The following is a 17,331-nucleotide window of genomic DNA, read 5'->3' as shown; positions in this document are numbered from 1 at the left end:
GTGCTGAGGCATTCAAGAACCTCAAAGACTACATGAGTAAAGCCTTTTTACTTTCCAAACCTGAGGTTGGTGACACTCTCATTTTCTATTTGTCGGTATCGGCTTCAGCAGTAAGTTTCGTTCTCATTTGAAAGGATGGTAATGTCGAACGGCCTGTCTACTACGCTAGCAATGAAGGATTATTTTGTGAAAACATGTTCATTTAAGCAACATCAATAAGCATGCAATTAACAATTAAAGGCGGAATCATGCTAGCATGCACTTAAAAACAAAACATTAACCAAGAAATTCAAAGCCTAGTAGATTGGTGAACCAAAACTCAACTCAAAACAAAGTGAGTTGAAATTGTACCTTTGTAGATTCCTCTTTGCATAAGCAAAGGCTAATCACCCAAAGAGAGGGCCTTCATTCCTTGCATAATAAATCTATGGATTTGGATGGATGAATAGGTTTCTCCAAGTTCCCAAAATAGGGAACCTCTAAGTCTCTTCACCAAGGAGAGATTGGAGAAGAAATGAGTGACCTTGGAGTAGTGGGATTGCAAGAAGCACCCCCCAAGGTGGCCGGCCTCCTAGAGAGAAAATGGAGAGACAAGTTCTCACTAATTTTCTCTAAAAGAAACCCTAAATGAATTTTGGCTATAAAGTCATATTTATACCTTTATTCATTTGAGTGGCAAACTTGTAATTAAAGCAAGTTCACTACCCTTCCTCTAAATGGCCGGCCATGGGGTGTTGTTTGGGCTTTTGGGTCTTAGTGAATCATTATTCATTAAGTTGTCATACAACTTAAGTCAATGGGCTTGACGTTCGAAGCCCATTGGGCCTTAAGGTCCAAAACTATCCCGAGGTCTTTTAACGAACTTATTCGTTTGATTAATTAACATATTAATTAATCCTTGCCATAAATAAATGATTAAACCATTTAATCATTCTTACTCATCTCCGTTTAATCTCCAATCTCCACCTCTTATGGTGTGCGATCCATTAGGTTCCTTTTAGCGAGGCAGTGGGCGATTAAAACCATTTCAAATCGATTGTGAATTGAAACTTACTTTCAATTCTCCCTTTAGTGATTATACACGTTTAGGGCTTCCACAAACCATGAGTGACACCTTGCAGCATATCATGGTTACCCAAGCTAATCAGAAGAGGTAGAGAAAACCTATTCAGTTTGGGATTACAAATGCAGTACGGTCTTTCTCTAATACAATACTCTTGACCACATTGTTTGGTTTGATAGTTTATTTATTCATGTCTACTATCCAATGTGATTCGTGTGCTTATATGATTTCCTTGAATGTGATTCGGAACGCATTCCCAAATCTCATTCATACTCTGGCCAGAGATTCTAAATCATATCATAGAGTATTCTCCCTCAAACAGTTTGAAGGTTAGAGATCCCTTGTTGCGCATTCATTTGCCTCCATGGCTAAGTGGCTTAACCCCAATGATGTCGTGGACACCCCGATGGGGTGACTTTGACATAATCAAAGATCAAGGACTTAACCACAAGACAACTGTGATGCCTCAGGTCAAAGGACTAATTTGCATTATCCCAAACATGAGTTCTCATGTGACATGAGTATGAGAACTCTTCGTTTGATCACGTTCAGTGAACTCATTCTCTACTGAGCACCTACGTACTTGTCTTGATGTCACACACACCAATGACTCGAGACTAGTCACTCTCCCTGAGAGAAGACATAGCACGTACCGATCTTGACGGACTGTCAATGCCCAATTGACAATCCTATGATCAAGAACATTTAGGATGTGTCTACGAAAGAATGGTCTCATGAATCTAACTTCATTAGATTGCATTCTCCCAATCACATATTCCTTGGACTTTATCGTTTAAGCATATAACATTTATATGAGACGGCTCAAACAATAATCTTTGCCCTTTATATTAAACTAGATTAGTTTAACATGTGAAATGTCCGTAAAGTATCATCACATGATTGGTTTTAGGGCACATTTCCAACAAGCAAGGCCTTACAAGATGTGGAGACACGATACTCCAACATTGAGAAATTGGCTCTAGCATTGGTCATGTCTGCTCGAAAACTTCGCCCTTACTTCTAAGCACACTTCATCATCGTGCTTACCAATCATCCTCTTCGACAGATACTCCGAAGTCCTGACACTTTCGGGCGAATGATCAAATGGGTGATAGCATTGGGTGAGTTTAACATCTCCTACCAACCAAAACCAGCTGAGAAGGGCCAAGCAGTGGCAGACTTCATCATCGACTTCACATATCCTATTGACATTGTTTCTACGCCTAAAAAATGGGTTCATTACCCTCGGAAGCTTAGAAAATAGAACCAACAGCCCTAACATGGAGTCTATATGTTCATGGTTCATCCAACCAACAGGGTTGTGGAGCAGGACTAGTCCTTACGACCCCTGACAACGTGGCGATGAAATGGAGTATGCTCTTCGTTTCAAATTCAAGGCGTCGAACAATGAGGCCGAATATGAAGCCCTCCTAGCAGGCTTACGTTTGACCAAACACCTTGGGGTTAAATGAATTGATATCTTCAGTAACTCCGATTTGGTGGTTATCCAGGTTACCAACAACTTTGACACTAAGGATAGCTCTATGGCAGCATATCTAGCATAAACATAATTGTTGCTTAAGCACTTCCACTACCAGATCACCCAAATTCCTCGAGCGGCAAACAGTCATGCAAATGCTTTGGCTCGCTTCGCCTCAGCAGTGGAAGACAAGATTGGGAGAAAAATTCAGGTCGAATTGTTGGCAGCACCAAGCACCATGGCTGCGGAAGTGTGTAACTTACAACAAGGAGATAGTTGGATTACCCCAATTTATATATTCCTAGCTCATGGCACCCTTCCAAATGACAAAGTCCAAGCTAAGTAGATTTGATACAAGGCTACCCGTTAGTTGATCATTAATGACCAACTCTACAAGCGGGGTTTTAACCTACCATACCTAAGATACCTTACGCCCGCAAAGGTAGAAACTGTCCTTCGGGAAATACATAAAGGAGTCTGCAGAGATCATGCTGGATCTCGATCATACATTTGTTCAATCATACATTCCAACACATTTATACATAAGACAACTGTGCTTTGAAAGGGTTCAACATACTTTGTGTCATTCGACACTTGCGACAATGTGCTTAGACACCTTGCCCTTATTCTCACCAACTAGGTGATGAAATGTGAAGAAGGAACTCATCTTCATGCCACCAACCAGGTGATGAAATGTACAACCTGTACTCTCCTTCATGCCACCAACCAGGTGATGAAATGTACAACCCGTACTCTAATATCATTTGGTAACTTGCCATTCATGCCACCAGCTAGGTGATGAAATGTATAACCCGTACTCTCCTTCATGCCACCAACCAGGTGATGAAATGTTCAACCCGTACTCTAATATCATTTGGAAACTTGTCACTCATGCCACCAACCAGGTGAAGAAGGAACTCATCTTCATGCCACCAATCAGGTGATGAAATGTACAACCTATACTCTCTTTCATGCCACCAACCAGGTGATGAAATGTACAACCTGTACTCTAATATCATTTGGCAACTTGCCATTCATGCCACCAACCAAGGGAACAAGGAACTCACCTTCGTACCACCAACCAAGTGATGAAAGCAACTCACTATTTATTCCACCTACTAGAAGACGAGTGGTACAACTTGTACATGTGAACTCCTAGCATTCACAAATAATAAAAAACCCTCAAGCTTGACAACTCAACTAGGGGAGCAGTTATGCCTAACATGAGTTATAGTCACCAACAAAGTCTTGTTGCAAGCCAACAACAACTTCAATGCATGGTATACGAAGATCAAGCTATTTAGCCCTTTTGCATCTGCTTCAAACATTTCCCCTCTGTAACAATGCAAACACTACAACTCGTAGAAAGCTTCACACATTCTTGATCAAGACAGTGTGAAGCAAAACCAATTTATGGTGCCAACAAGAGCTTCATTAATGAAGGGCAACCACAATTCTCAAAAGCTTCACACACTCTTGATCAAGACAGTGTGAAGCAAAACCAATTTATGGTACCAACAAGAGCTTCATCAATGGAGGGCAACCATAATTCTCAAAAGCTTCATACACTCTTGATCAAGACAATGTGAAGCAAAACCAATTTATGATGCCAACAAGAGCTTCATCAATAGAGGGCAACCATAATTATCAAAAGCTTTACACACTTTTGATCAAGACAGTGTGAAGCAAAACCAATTTATGATGCCAACAAGAGCTTCATCAATAGAGGGCAACCATAATTATCAAAAGCTTTACACACTTTTGATCAAGACAGTGTGAAGCAAAACCAATTTATGGTGCCAACAAGAGCTTCATCAAAGGAGTTCAACCACAATTCTCAAAAGCTTCACGCACTCTTGATCAAGACAGTGTGAAGCAAAACCAATTTATGGTGCCAACAAGAGCTTCATCAATGGAAGGCAACCACAATTCTCAAATGCTTCACATACTCTTGATCAAGACAATGTGAAGCAAAACCAATTTATGGTGCCAACAAAAACTTCATCAAAGGAGTTCAACCATAATTCTCAAAAGCTTCACACACTCTTGATCAAGACAGTGTGAAGCAAAACCAATTTATGGTGCCAACAAAAGCTTCATCAATGGAGGGCAACTACAATTCTCTGACCTTCGAAGCAAATTCAAGACTGTTCGAAGCAAATTCAATTTATATGGTTCATCCAAACCTTCGACTACTACAAGGTGTGGCTTGCATCACAATCTCTTGCTCAACAGTGTGGAAGCAAAATTTGTATATGTTATCTCTCCCACATTTTCAAATTTCTAGTTTCCCAAAAAAAAAAAAAAAAAGGGAAATTCAACAAAGCTTCATCAATGGAGCACAACTACAAATTCTCAAAAGCTTCACACTATCTTGATCAAGATAGTGTGAAGCAAAATCAATTCATGGTACCCAACAAAAGCTTCAACTCCAAAGCTTCACCAACAAAAGCTTTATCAATTGAGGACAACAACAAATTCTCAAAAGCTTCACACTATCTTGATCAAGATAGTGTGAAGCAAAATCAATTCATGGTACCCAACAAAAGTTTCACCAACAAAAGCTTCAACTCCAAAGCTTCACTAACAAAAGCTTCATCAATGGAAGACAACTACAAATTCTCAAAAGCTTCACGCTATCTTGATCAAGATAGTGTGAAGCAAAATCAATTCATGGTACCCAACAAAAGCTTTAACTCCAAAGCTTCACCTACAAAGCTTCAACTCCAAAGCTTCACATACAAAAGCTTCAACACAAAAGCTTCACCCACAAAAGCTTCAACACAAAAGCTTGACCCACAAAAGCTTGATGCACAAAAGCTTGACCTACAAAAGCTTCACCCACAAAAGCTTCACCTACAAAAGCTTGACCCACAAAAGCTTGACCCACAAAAGCTTCACCTACAAAAGCTTCACCCATAAAAGCTTCACTTACAAAAGCTTGACCCATAAAAAGCTTGACCCACAAAAGCTTGACCCACAAAAGCTTCACCTACAAAAGCTTGACCCACAAAAGCTTGACCTACAAAAGCTTCACCTACAAAAGCTTGACCTACAAAGTTTCAACACAAAAGCTTCACCTACAAAAGCTTCACACTATCTTGATCAAGATAGTGTGAAGCAAAATCAATTCATGGTGCCCAACAAAGCTTCAACCTCAAAGCTTCACCTACAAAGCTTCAACACCAAAGCTTCACCTACAGAGCATTCAAATATATATATATATATTTTTTTTTTCTTTTCGAAAATTCGAAAATTCAAAAATTTCGAAATTCAAAAATTCAAAAATTTGAAAAATTTGCCTAGGCCTCCTCTTCTTTGGGCCTAACAACTTTGATAACATATATATATGAAGAAGGAGTTTTGGGCTACCACTTAGAAAGGAAATGCCTCATTCGTCAACTCCCTCGACCGGAGACTTGGGGGACTCCTACCATATGCTACTGCACCTTGATACTCAGAAGTCTCACGACCACTCAGTGACTTGGATTTTCAAGTCTCCAAACGAGAAGTTTTCCTCACTCGGGAAATTAAGGGAGCACTACCTTAACCTACATGCTTCAGTTGTTGGAAGTATGCCCACAAAGCCACTCATTTGATGTAATAGCTTTTGGAATACTTAATGTATTAAACTATTATATGTTTAATGAAGGGCGAAGCTTATTGTTAATCACTATTTATTGTATCATGTGTTTAAGCAATAAGGGAATCCAAGGAATGTATTTGATCTAAAAGAGAAGTGATTTGACTAAGTTAGATTAACGAGACCTTTCTCTTATGTTCATTCCTAAAACGTTCCTAGCCATAGGATTGCCAATTGGGCATTGACAATCCGCTAAGGTTAGTATGTGTTATGTCAACTCAGGCATGAGTATGACTAGTCTCAAGTCATTTAGTGTTGGACACTAAGACAAACACATAGGTGCTTGAAAGAGTAATTAAGTACACTGAACAACGATCAAAAGAGAGTTCGAACATACATGTCATGTAAGAACTCATAAGTTGCAATATGCAAAATAGTCCTTTGACCTGAGGCATCATAGATGTCTAATGGTTAGGTCCTTGATCTTTGATCATGTCAAAGGCATTCCATCGAGAGTGTCAACGACATTGTTGGGGTCAAGCTATCTAGTCATGTAGGCATATGAATGCACAACAAGGGATCTCTAACCTTCCATAGTGGAAGGAGAATACTCTAAGATATGATTCGGGAGTCTTTGGCCAAAGCATACGAATATGACTTAGGAAGTATGTTCCAAATCATATTCAATTGAATCATATAGATAAGTATTACATTAGATAGTAGACATGAAACAAACTATCACTCAAACAATGTGATTAAGAGTATTGTATTAGAGAAGGACCGTATTGCATTGTAATTGTAACTGGATAGGTTCTCCAACCAATTCTATTTAGCTTGGGTAGCCATGACATGCTGCAAGGTGTCACTCATGGTTTGTGAAGCCCTGAAGATTAGCAAACACTAATCTTCAACAAAGGGAGAATTGAAATGTTGTTTCAATTCACAATCGATCGTTAAGAGTAACAATCGCCCACTGCCTCGCTAATTGGAACCTAATGGATCGTACACCGAGTAAGGATGAAAGTGAAGAAATATAAATGAAATGGATATGCAATTAAATGGTTTAATTGAAAATGGTCAAGATTAATTAATTAGTTAATTAATTTTACGAAAGGTTCGTATTGGGCTTTTAAGTTGGTTTTGGGTTTCGGGGCCCAAAAGTGTTTTGGCCCACAAAGCCCATTATGTTTAAGTTGTATGACAACTAAAACAAAATGGGCAATTAGCCCAATAACAATGACAAGGCCGGCCATAAGGGAGAGTGGATGCAAACTTGAATTAATTACAAGTTTGCCACTCAAATGTGATGTAGTATAAAGTTAACTTTATAGCTATTTTCTCATTAGGGTTTTTCTTTGAGGCAAAGAGGTGAAACATTTTCTCTCTTTTCTCTACAAGGAGGCCGGCCACTTAGAGAGGATTTGGCATGGTATACTTCTATGGATTTTCATCTTGAGTATGATTTCTAATACAGCTTATTCTTATTATTATTTTATGAGAAATTATTTAGGTTTTACGGCGAGGGGTTAGAACTTTTGAGAAATGAAATGATTTTGAAAAGCTTTGTTTTAGGTAGAAGTGCTTTGGTGTCTCACGACGATTTCGATGGTGGTTCTGACAGAACATCATAAATGTAGGATCACCTTTGGGTGTTGTATAATTAGTACTTGTCCTACTTGACTGCACATAGGCTATTTATGCTCTGATTGTGTATTTCACACTTCATCTTGCACTTACACCTTATCTTATCTAGTACTCTAGTTGATTTGTTTTTTGTTTACTCGTAATTCCTTATATCTCTATTGCTTCCGCACTGTGTGTCACACCCCTTCCCAAAAATTATTTATCGAAGGTGTGAAAAGTCACAATTACCCTTGGACGTTAAAGTATGGTGTGTGATTTAAGTTGGATTTTGGACCCATTCATTAATTTCCTAAGTCTTTGGACCCAATTGGAAGTAAGGAAATTGTTTGTTTTGATTGGTGACCCAAAAATCTAGACCACACATCATTTCTCTCTCTCAGTCTCCTGTACTCTCTCTTCTCTCTCTCAGACTCACTCTTTCTTCCCTCTCCTCCGTACGGACAACCTTGAACCAATCCAAATCTTCACAGATCGAGGAAGAAAATGGTACCATTGTGTTCGTGAGGACCATACGAGTCGATTGGTACCCAGTTTAGGTAAGGATACCTTCGAAAACCTTAGTTTTTCATAACCTCCGATTTAATTTATGCACTGTTCATCCACATGTAATTATGGATGTTTTTGGGAATTTGAAGCTTGTAAGAAGCTTAGTGAGGTCCTAAGGAAGCTCGGAGTGCTTCGTTTGAAGGTTTTGGACGTCGGGATCATGTGGACGAAATTTGGCCAGTTTTTCTTGGAATTCTTCGGTAATATCCCGTGACTTTCAGAACTTTAAATTAGTATGATTGTGTTATACATGTTAAGAGCTTCATTTCGGTATAAATTGCGTGAAAAATGGTGCAAAAATGAGCGAGAAATAGGCAGTTATAGGTCTACCCATAATACGACGATGGTGACACTATTCTGGCGTCTCGAGGTTGAGGATGCTATGCATGGGGGGGCGTTTAGCCGTGCCCTTGCCAGCATGTGGCGGCTCGTGGGAGCTCGAAAAATTTATCTACAAATATCACGATGTTCGTGAGGTTGTGTAGGTCACATTGGTATATTCAAATACCAAAATTGAGCTTTGTATGAGAAGTTATTAGCTAATTTTGCCTATGTGCTTTAAAATAACATTTTTATAGTTAATTCGCATATAGGTGAGACTTATCCCGAGGACGAGCGTATCCACGAGCGACTCGGGGGTTACGACCCATCGACATACCAGTGAGTGGGCTTTTGTTTTCAGTATATAATTATATACTTGTTATATTTCCCAGAAATGCGTTTTATTAAGGAAAGTATGTTTTGAAATAATATGTCAAATGCTTTTATATTCTAAATATGTATTTCATGGTTGCATATATATATAAATGTGGTGTTGTGGAGGCACAGGTAAGTTCAGGTAAGTTATGTTTGGATATGTGAATCATCAATGATATGATATGTGATTGAATAATGTTGAGCTCATAAAACTGCACCTAGGGTGATTGTGATTTAGCCAGTGATATGAAGTACATGCCAGTTTATTTATGTCACCTCCCGCACTATATGCTCATATTGAATCCAACTTAAGTGCACAGTCTTGTCGTACATACCTTATTTATGGTTCCGACTCGTAGGTGACTAGCGATTTATCGCCCGACTATTATGAGAGAGTAAAATTGAGCATAACTATATTACACCCAATCTTGTCATACTGACCTTTGTAGTGGTTCCGACTTATGTGCATTATATTGCCGTATAGGTCATTATAATGACTCCAGCTAGATTGACCTTTGAGCTATGAATTCAGCCGTACAGACTACCACAGGGGTTCCCGCTAACATATCATATTTCTATGAATTTATTCTTACCTGAATTGCTTACTCTGTTATATCTTGTCATAGCATACATTTGAATATGATTATGTGAAGCATGAATTGAATTGATATGATTTCATATATATATATATATATATATATATATATTATGTATATGCTTATATCTTGATTCTGGGAAAAAATTATACATGTTTTACAGCGAGGGGTTAGTATATTGATAAATGAAATGGTTTTAAGTAAGCTTGCTGTTGGTGGCTTGAGGACGTCGGCAGTTCTGACTTATCTAAATAATAGTAGGACATTTCTGGTATTGTATAACTAGTACTTGTCCTACTGGACTGCACCTAGACTTTATGCTCTGACTAGGAGTGTCTACTATTGTAACTAACTCCTATCACTTTATGTTTAGTAGTGCACTCTAGTAATTCGCTTTTTAATTATTCGTATAATTCTTATCTTTATCACTTCCGCACTGTGCACATGGCTACGTCACTCTCACGTGACGGCCAGCATGCCTTGATCTCATTCAGGATGTGTCAATTTGGTATCAGAGCCTAGGTTTAGTAGTCCTGTATAATTCTTGAATGTTCTAATCCTTGTGATGTCTTATGTCAGAACTATGCCGCCTCGTAGAGAGCCCCGTCAATCAGCTGAAGCTAGTTTCCTTTATATTGCTCAATTAGGGGAAGCTATAGTTTCTGCCATTCAGACAGCATTTTGTACTCCTTAAAGGACACCTCTTGAGACAGTTCATAATTTGAAGTTGACTCACTTCATTGGAAATGAAGGTCATGAGGGGGTAGAAAAATGGCTGAATCATGTAGAGAAGACCTTTCAGTGATGCAGAGTCAGGGGAATCTTTCTTCTGATAGGTGGGTCGAGATGACTACCTGGTTTTTGGGAGAACAACCCGCATCCTGGTGGAGACAGGAGTCTTACCAAATGACCCTAGAAGAGATTATGGATTGGGGAGTGTTTAAGGAGCTGTTTTGAAAAAGGTTCATTCCTCCTGCGTATATCGATCTTAAGAAACAGGAGTTTACTCATCTGAGGCAAGGAAAGATGTCTGCTAATGAGTATTACAGGATGTTTACTGAATTGTCAAGATATGATCCGGAGGTTGCTGCTAATCCAATAGAAATGTTTCACCGTTTCAGTTTGGGAACTAAAAAGAAATGGCGTTCCATAGCCTCTTACCAGGAGTTTTATGAGATTCTACTGAGGATTGAAGCCTCAGAGAACATGCCTAGTGAAAATGAGGATGAGGAAGGAAAGAAAGGGTGCCAGAAACGAGATGACAAAGGAAAAGGGCAAGCATTTCAAGGACCCCGCAAGACCCAGAACTTTAAGAGGAGCGGTGGTAGTTTGAGTTCTTCTAACGGAGGATTGAGTACTAATATGCAGAGGAGAGGTGGTAGATTCACTAGAGGTCCTAGGTTCCAGAGGCAGAGAGATTTTGGTGGTTCAAGTGGATCTGGTGCTCCCTTATGTCGCAGGTGTAATAATCGGCATTTTGGGGAGTGTAGAAGAGGCAGCAATGGATGCTTTACTTGTCGTCAGATGGGTCATCGGGCTGCCCCATGCCTTCAGAGTCAACAGAGACCCCAGCAGCCTTCCTTCCCACCACGTGCACCTACCCAGCAAGCTTCAGGATCTGGTGGTTATACTCAGACTGGACGAGGAGGTGCCTACCACTATCAGGGCGACGCCGCTCCCTACATCTCAGGACCCTCAGTATCAAGGAGGATCTATGTCTTATCAGCCACATTCAGTCGGTGGATCTCAGTGGTACCAAGGGGGACAGCCCCAGCAGGGAGAGATTACTGCTAGTAGTGCAGAATCTTCGAGGCAGTCGGGTCAGCAAAGGCAGAGATGTGGTATTCATGCCAACAGAGGTCGCGGTGGACGACAGCAGAATCAGGGGCGTATCCACAACATGTCACTGCAAGATGCCCAAAATAATCCAGATTTAATCATGGGTATGTTAAATATTCTTGGTCATTTTGCTAGAATATTGATTGATTATGGTGCTACGCATTCTGTTATTTCTCATACATTTGCTCAAGTGACGCAACCCCATCCTACACCTCTAGGATATAATTTAGAATTTTCTATCCCTAGAGGGGATAGATGTTTTGTGGATCGGGTGTATCCAGGATGTCCAGTGGTAGTAGAGGATGTAGTTATGCCGGCTAATCTTATGTCGTTGGATATTATGGATTTTGATGTGATTTTGGGCACTTATTGGTTGCACTATAATCGTGCCAAGATAGATTGTTATGGGAAGATAGTCACATTTCATTGTCCTGGATTACCTGAAGTTACGTTTGTAGGAGAGCCTAGTAGGGTGAGGCATGGTATTATTTCAACCACGAAAGGAAATAGACTATTGTCGAAAGGTTGTCAGGGATATTTGGCTCATGTGGTGTTGAATGATGATGCTCCTAGTAGTGTGGAGGATGTTCGTGTTGTCAGATATTTTCTGGATGTATTCCCTAAGGATTTGCTTGGATTGCCGCCAGATAGAAAGGTGGAGTTTGTTATTGATCTGCTTCTAGGTACGAATCTTATATCTTTGACTCCTTACAGAATGGCTCCTGCTGAATTAAGAGAATTGAAAGTGCAGTTGCAAGAGTTAGTGGATAAAGGTTTTATTCAGCCTAGTACTTCACCATGGGGAGCCCCAATTTTATTTGTAAGGAAGAAAGATGGAACTTTGAGGTTGTGCATTGATTACAGGCAATTGAATCGAGTAACCATTAAAAACCGTTATCCATTGCCTCGTATAGATGATTTGTTTGATCAACACAGAGGTGCCTGTGAATTTTCTAAGATTGACTTGAGGTCGGGATACTATCAGTTGAAGATTAAAAATGAAGATGTCCCTAAAACCGCATTCAGCACTTGATATGGTCATTATGAGTTTCTTGTGATGCCATTCGGGTTAACTAATGCACCAACAGCTTTTATGGATTTGATGAATCGAGTATTTCAGCCATATTTGGACAGGTTTGTTATTGTCTTCATTGACGATATTCTGGTATACTCTAAGTCTAAGGCTGAGCATGCTAGACACTTGAAGTTAGTGTTGAGCAGTTTGAGAGAACACCAACCTTATGCTAAGTTTAGCAAATGTGAATTTTGGTTGAATCAAGTGGCATTTTTAGGACATGTCATTTCTGCTTAAGGCATTCAAGTGAATACTCAGAAAGTGGCAGCTGTGGAGAATTGGGAGCAATCTCGAACCGTCACCGAAGTACGGAGTTTTCTTGGCTTAGCTGATTATTATAGATGGTTCATTAAGGATTTTTCAGTAATTGCTCTGCCATTGACGAGGTTGACTTGAAAGGATGTTAAGTTTGAGTGGGATAATAAATGTGAGCAAAGTTTCTAGCAGTTGAAGTACTACCTCACTCATGCGCCTGTTCTAGTACTTCGAAATGATAGCGGTAATTATGAGGTTTATAGTGATGCTTCTCTGAATGGTTTGGGTTGTGTATTGATGCAACATGGTAAGGTGATTACTTATGCTTCGAGACAGTTGAAACCTCACGAGAAGAATTACCCTACGAATGATTTGGAGTTAGCAGCTATCATCTTTACCTTGAAGATTGGGAGACATTATCTTTATGGTGAGAAATGTAAGATCTTCACAGATCATAAGAGTCTTCAGTATCTGTTTACTCAGAGAGATCCTAATCTTTGACAGCGAAGGTGGATTGAGTTACTTAGTGACTACGATTGCACGATTGAGCATCACTCTAGTCATGCAAATGCAGTGGCAGATGCACTTAGTAGAAAGACTCTAGCCAGACTTAATGCCATCTACCATTGTCATGTTCCGCTTCTAGCAGATTTGAGGTCCACTGGAGTGGAGTTAGGAGTGGAAGATTGAGAAGAAGCCTTGTTTGCTAATTTCCAGGTTAGACCAGTTTTAATTGATCATGTGCTTAAAGCTCAGTTGAATGATGAAGAGACCCAGGAAATAATTCAAGCAAGAAATCAAGGAAAAAAGAAAGATTTCAAAATTCGAGAAACGGATGGCATGCTTATGCAGGAAAGCAGAATGTATGTGCCGAATAATGCAGTGTTAAAGAAAGAAATTTTGGATGAAGCACATATTTCGGCATATGCAATGCATCCAGGAGGCACTAAGATGTATCATACCATTAGACCATTTTATTATTGGCCAGGTATGAAAAGGGAAATCACCGAATATATGAGTAGGTGTGCCATTTGCCAATAGGTTAAAGCTGAAAGGAAGAAAACATTTGGATTGATGCAGCCACTTCCCATTCCACAGTGGAAATGGAAAAATATTACTATGGATTTTGTGCACAAGCTTCCTCGTACACCAAATGGATATGACGGCATTTGGGTGGTAGTTGATCGGCTTACGAAGTCAGCACATTTTATTCCAGTGAGGGAGAAGTATTCGTTAAGCCAATTAGCAAAGTTATTTATATCATAGATTGTGAAGTATCATGGTGTGCCAGTTAATATTATCTCGGATTGGGATCCCAGATTTACTTCCAAGTTCTGGATAGCATTCCAGGAAGCTCTTGGTACAAGATTGCTTTATAGTACGGCATATCACCCTCAAACAGATGGACAATCTGAGAGAACTATTCAGACATTAGAGGATATGTTGAGATCTTCAATGCTGCAGTTTGGAGATAGTTGGCATGATTGTTTGGATTTGATGGAGTCGCCTACAACAACAGTTATCATTCGAGTATTGGTATAGCACCATTCGAGGCACTTTATGGGAAATCTTGTCGTACGCCTCTATGTTGGTCAGAGGTTGGCAAAAGAGTTTTAGTGGGCCTTGAGATTGTAGATGTGACTACTCAAAATGTTCAAGTAATTAAGTCTAACCTGAAAGCAGCCTAAGATCGACAAAAGAGCTTAGCAGACAAGCATGCCACTGATCGGAAATATGATGTAGGCGATTGGGTATTTCTGAAGCTATCACCTTGGAAAGGTGTAGTACGATTTGGAAAGAAAGGAAAGTTGAGTCCTAGGCTCATTGGACCATATCTGATCACCAAGCGAGTCAATGAGGTTGCTTACAGGCTTGAGTTGCCTTCAGAGTTATCCAAGGTGCACGATGTATTTCATGTTTCGATGCTTCGACATTATGTTTCAGATCCTTCATATGTAATTCCTCCTCAACCCTTGGAAATCAATTTGGACTTGACTTATGATGAGGAGCTAATGACTCTGTTGGATTGGAAGGATAAGGAACTAAGAAACAAGACCATGTGTTTGGTGAAGGTGTTATGGAGAAATCACTCAGTGGAAGAAGCTACTTGGGAGACAGAGAATCGGATGAGAGAGATGTATCCACGTTTGTTTTATGATTATTAGTGGATGTATTGGTTGTATGTAATTTCGAGGATGAAATTTTATAACGTGGGGGGATTGTCACAGCCCGTCCCAGAAATTATTTATCGAAGGTGTGAAAAGTCACAATTACCCTTGGACATTAAAGTATGTTGTGTGATTTAAGTTGGATTTTGGACCCATTCATTAATTTCCTAAGTCTTTGGACCCAATTGGAAGTAAGGAAATTGTTTGTTTTGATTGGTGACCCAAATATCTGGACCACACATCATTTCTCTCTCTCAGTCTCCCGTACTCTCTCTTCTCTCTCTCGGACTCACTCTTTCTTCCCTCTCATCCGTACGGACAACCTTGAACCAAGCCAAATCTTCACAGATCAAGGAAGAAAATGGTACCATTGTGTTCCTGAGGACCATACGAATCGATTGGTACCCATTTCAGGTAAGGATACCTTCGAAAACCCTAGTTTTTCATAACCTCCGATTTGTGCACTGTTCATGCACACGTAATTATGGATGTTTTTGGGAATTTGAAGCTTGTAGGAAGCTTAGTGAGGTCCTAAGGAAGCTCGGAGTGCTTCGTTTGAAGGTTTTGGACGTCGGGATAGTGTGGACGAAGTTTGGCCGGTTTTTCTTGGAATTCTTCAGTACGATCCCGGGACTTTCAAAACTTTAAATTAGTATGATTGTGTTCTACAAGTTAAGAGCTTCATTTTGGTATAAATTGCTTGAAAAATGGTGCAAAAATGAGCGAGAAATAGGCAGTTACAGGTTTGTCCAGAATCCAACGCCGGTGACACTATTCCGGCGTCTGGAGGTTGAAGATGCCATGCGTGGGGGGCGCGTTTTGCCGTTCCCTTACCGGCGCATGGTGGCGCGTGGGAGCTCGAAAAATTTACCTAAAAATATCACGATGTTCATGAGGTTGTGTAGGTCACGTTGGTATATTCAAATACCAAAATTGACCTTTGTATGAGAAGTTATTAGCTAATTTTGCCTACATGCTTTAAAATAACGTTTTTATAGTTAATTCGCATATAGGTGAGACTTCTCCCGAGGACGTGCATATCCACGGGCGACTCGGGGGTTACAACCCGCCGACATACCAGTGAGTGGGCTTTTGTCTTCAGTATATAATTATATACTTGTTATATTTCCCAGAAATGCATTTTATTAAGGAAAGTATGCTTTGAAATAATATGCCAAATGCTTTTATATTTTGAATATGCATTTCATGGTTGCATATATATATAAATGTGGTGCTGTGGAGACACAGGTAAGTTCAGGTAAGTTATGTTTGGATATGTGAATCATCGATGATATGATATGTGATTGAATAATGTTGAGCTCATAAAACTGCACCTAGGGTGATTGTGATTTAGCCAGAGATATGAAGTACATGCTTGTTTATTTATGTCACCTCTCGCATTATATGCTCATATTGGATCCAACTTAAGTGCACAGTCTTGTCATACAGACCTTATTTATGGTTCCGACTCGTTGGTGACTAGCGATTTATCGCCCGGCTATTGTGAGAGAGTAAAATTGAGTATAACTATATTACATCCAATCTTGTCGTACAGACCTTTTTAGTGGTTCCGACTTATGTGCAGTATATTGCCGTATAGGTCATTATAGTGACTCCGGCTAGATTGACCTTTGAGCTATGAATTCAACCGTACAGACTACCATAAGGGTTCCAGCTAACATATCATATTTCTATGAATTTATTGTTACTTGAATTGCTTACTCTGTTATGTCTTGGCATAGCATACATTTGAATATGATTATGTGACGCATGAATTGAATTGATATGATTTCATATATATATATATATATATATATATATATGTATATATATATATGTATGTATGTATTATGTATATGCTTATATCTTGATTTTGCGAAAAAATTACACATGTTTTACAGCGAGGGGTTAGTATATTGATAAATGAAATGGTTTTGTAAAACATTTGTTTTGCCCACTCACGTTTTCTGTTTTGCGCCCCTCCAAGTTTTAAGTAAGCTTGCTATTGGTGGCTTGAGGACGTCGGCCGTTCTAACTTATCTAAATAATAGTAGGACATTCCTGGTACTGTATAACTAGTACTTGTCCTACTAGACTGCACCTAGACTTTATGCTCTGATTAGGAGTGTCTACTATTGTAACTAACTCCTATCACTTTCTGTTTAGTAGTGCACTCTAGTAATTCGGTTTTTAATTATTCATATAATTCTTATCTTTATCGCTTCCGCACTGTGCACATGGCTACATCACTCTCACGTGACGGCAAGCATGCCTTGATCTCGGTCGGGGTGTGTCATTGTGCACATGGCTACGTCACCCTCACGTGACGACCAGCATGCCCTGATTTAGGTCAGAGTGTGTCATTTATAATCCTATAAATTTAAAA

Source organism: Malus domestica, chromosome 01 (genome assembly GCF_042453785.1).
Source record: "Malus domestica chromosome 01, GDT2T_hap1".
Classification (NCBI taxonomy): Eukaryota; Viridiplantae; Streptophyta; class Magnoliopsida; order Rosales; family Rosaceae; genus Malus; species Malus domestica.
This window is presented reverse-complemented; position numbering follows the sequence as displayed.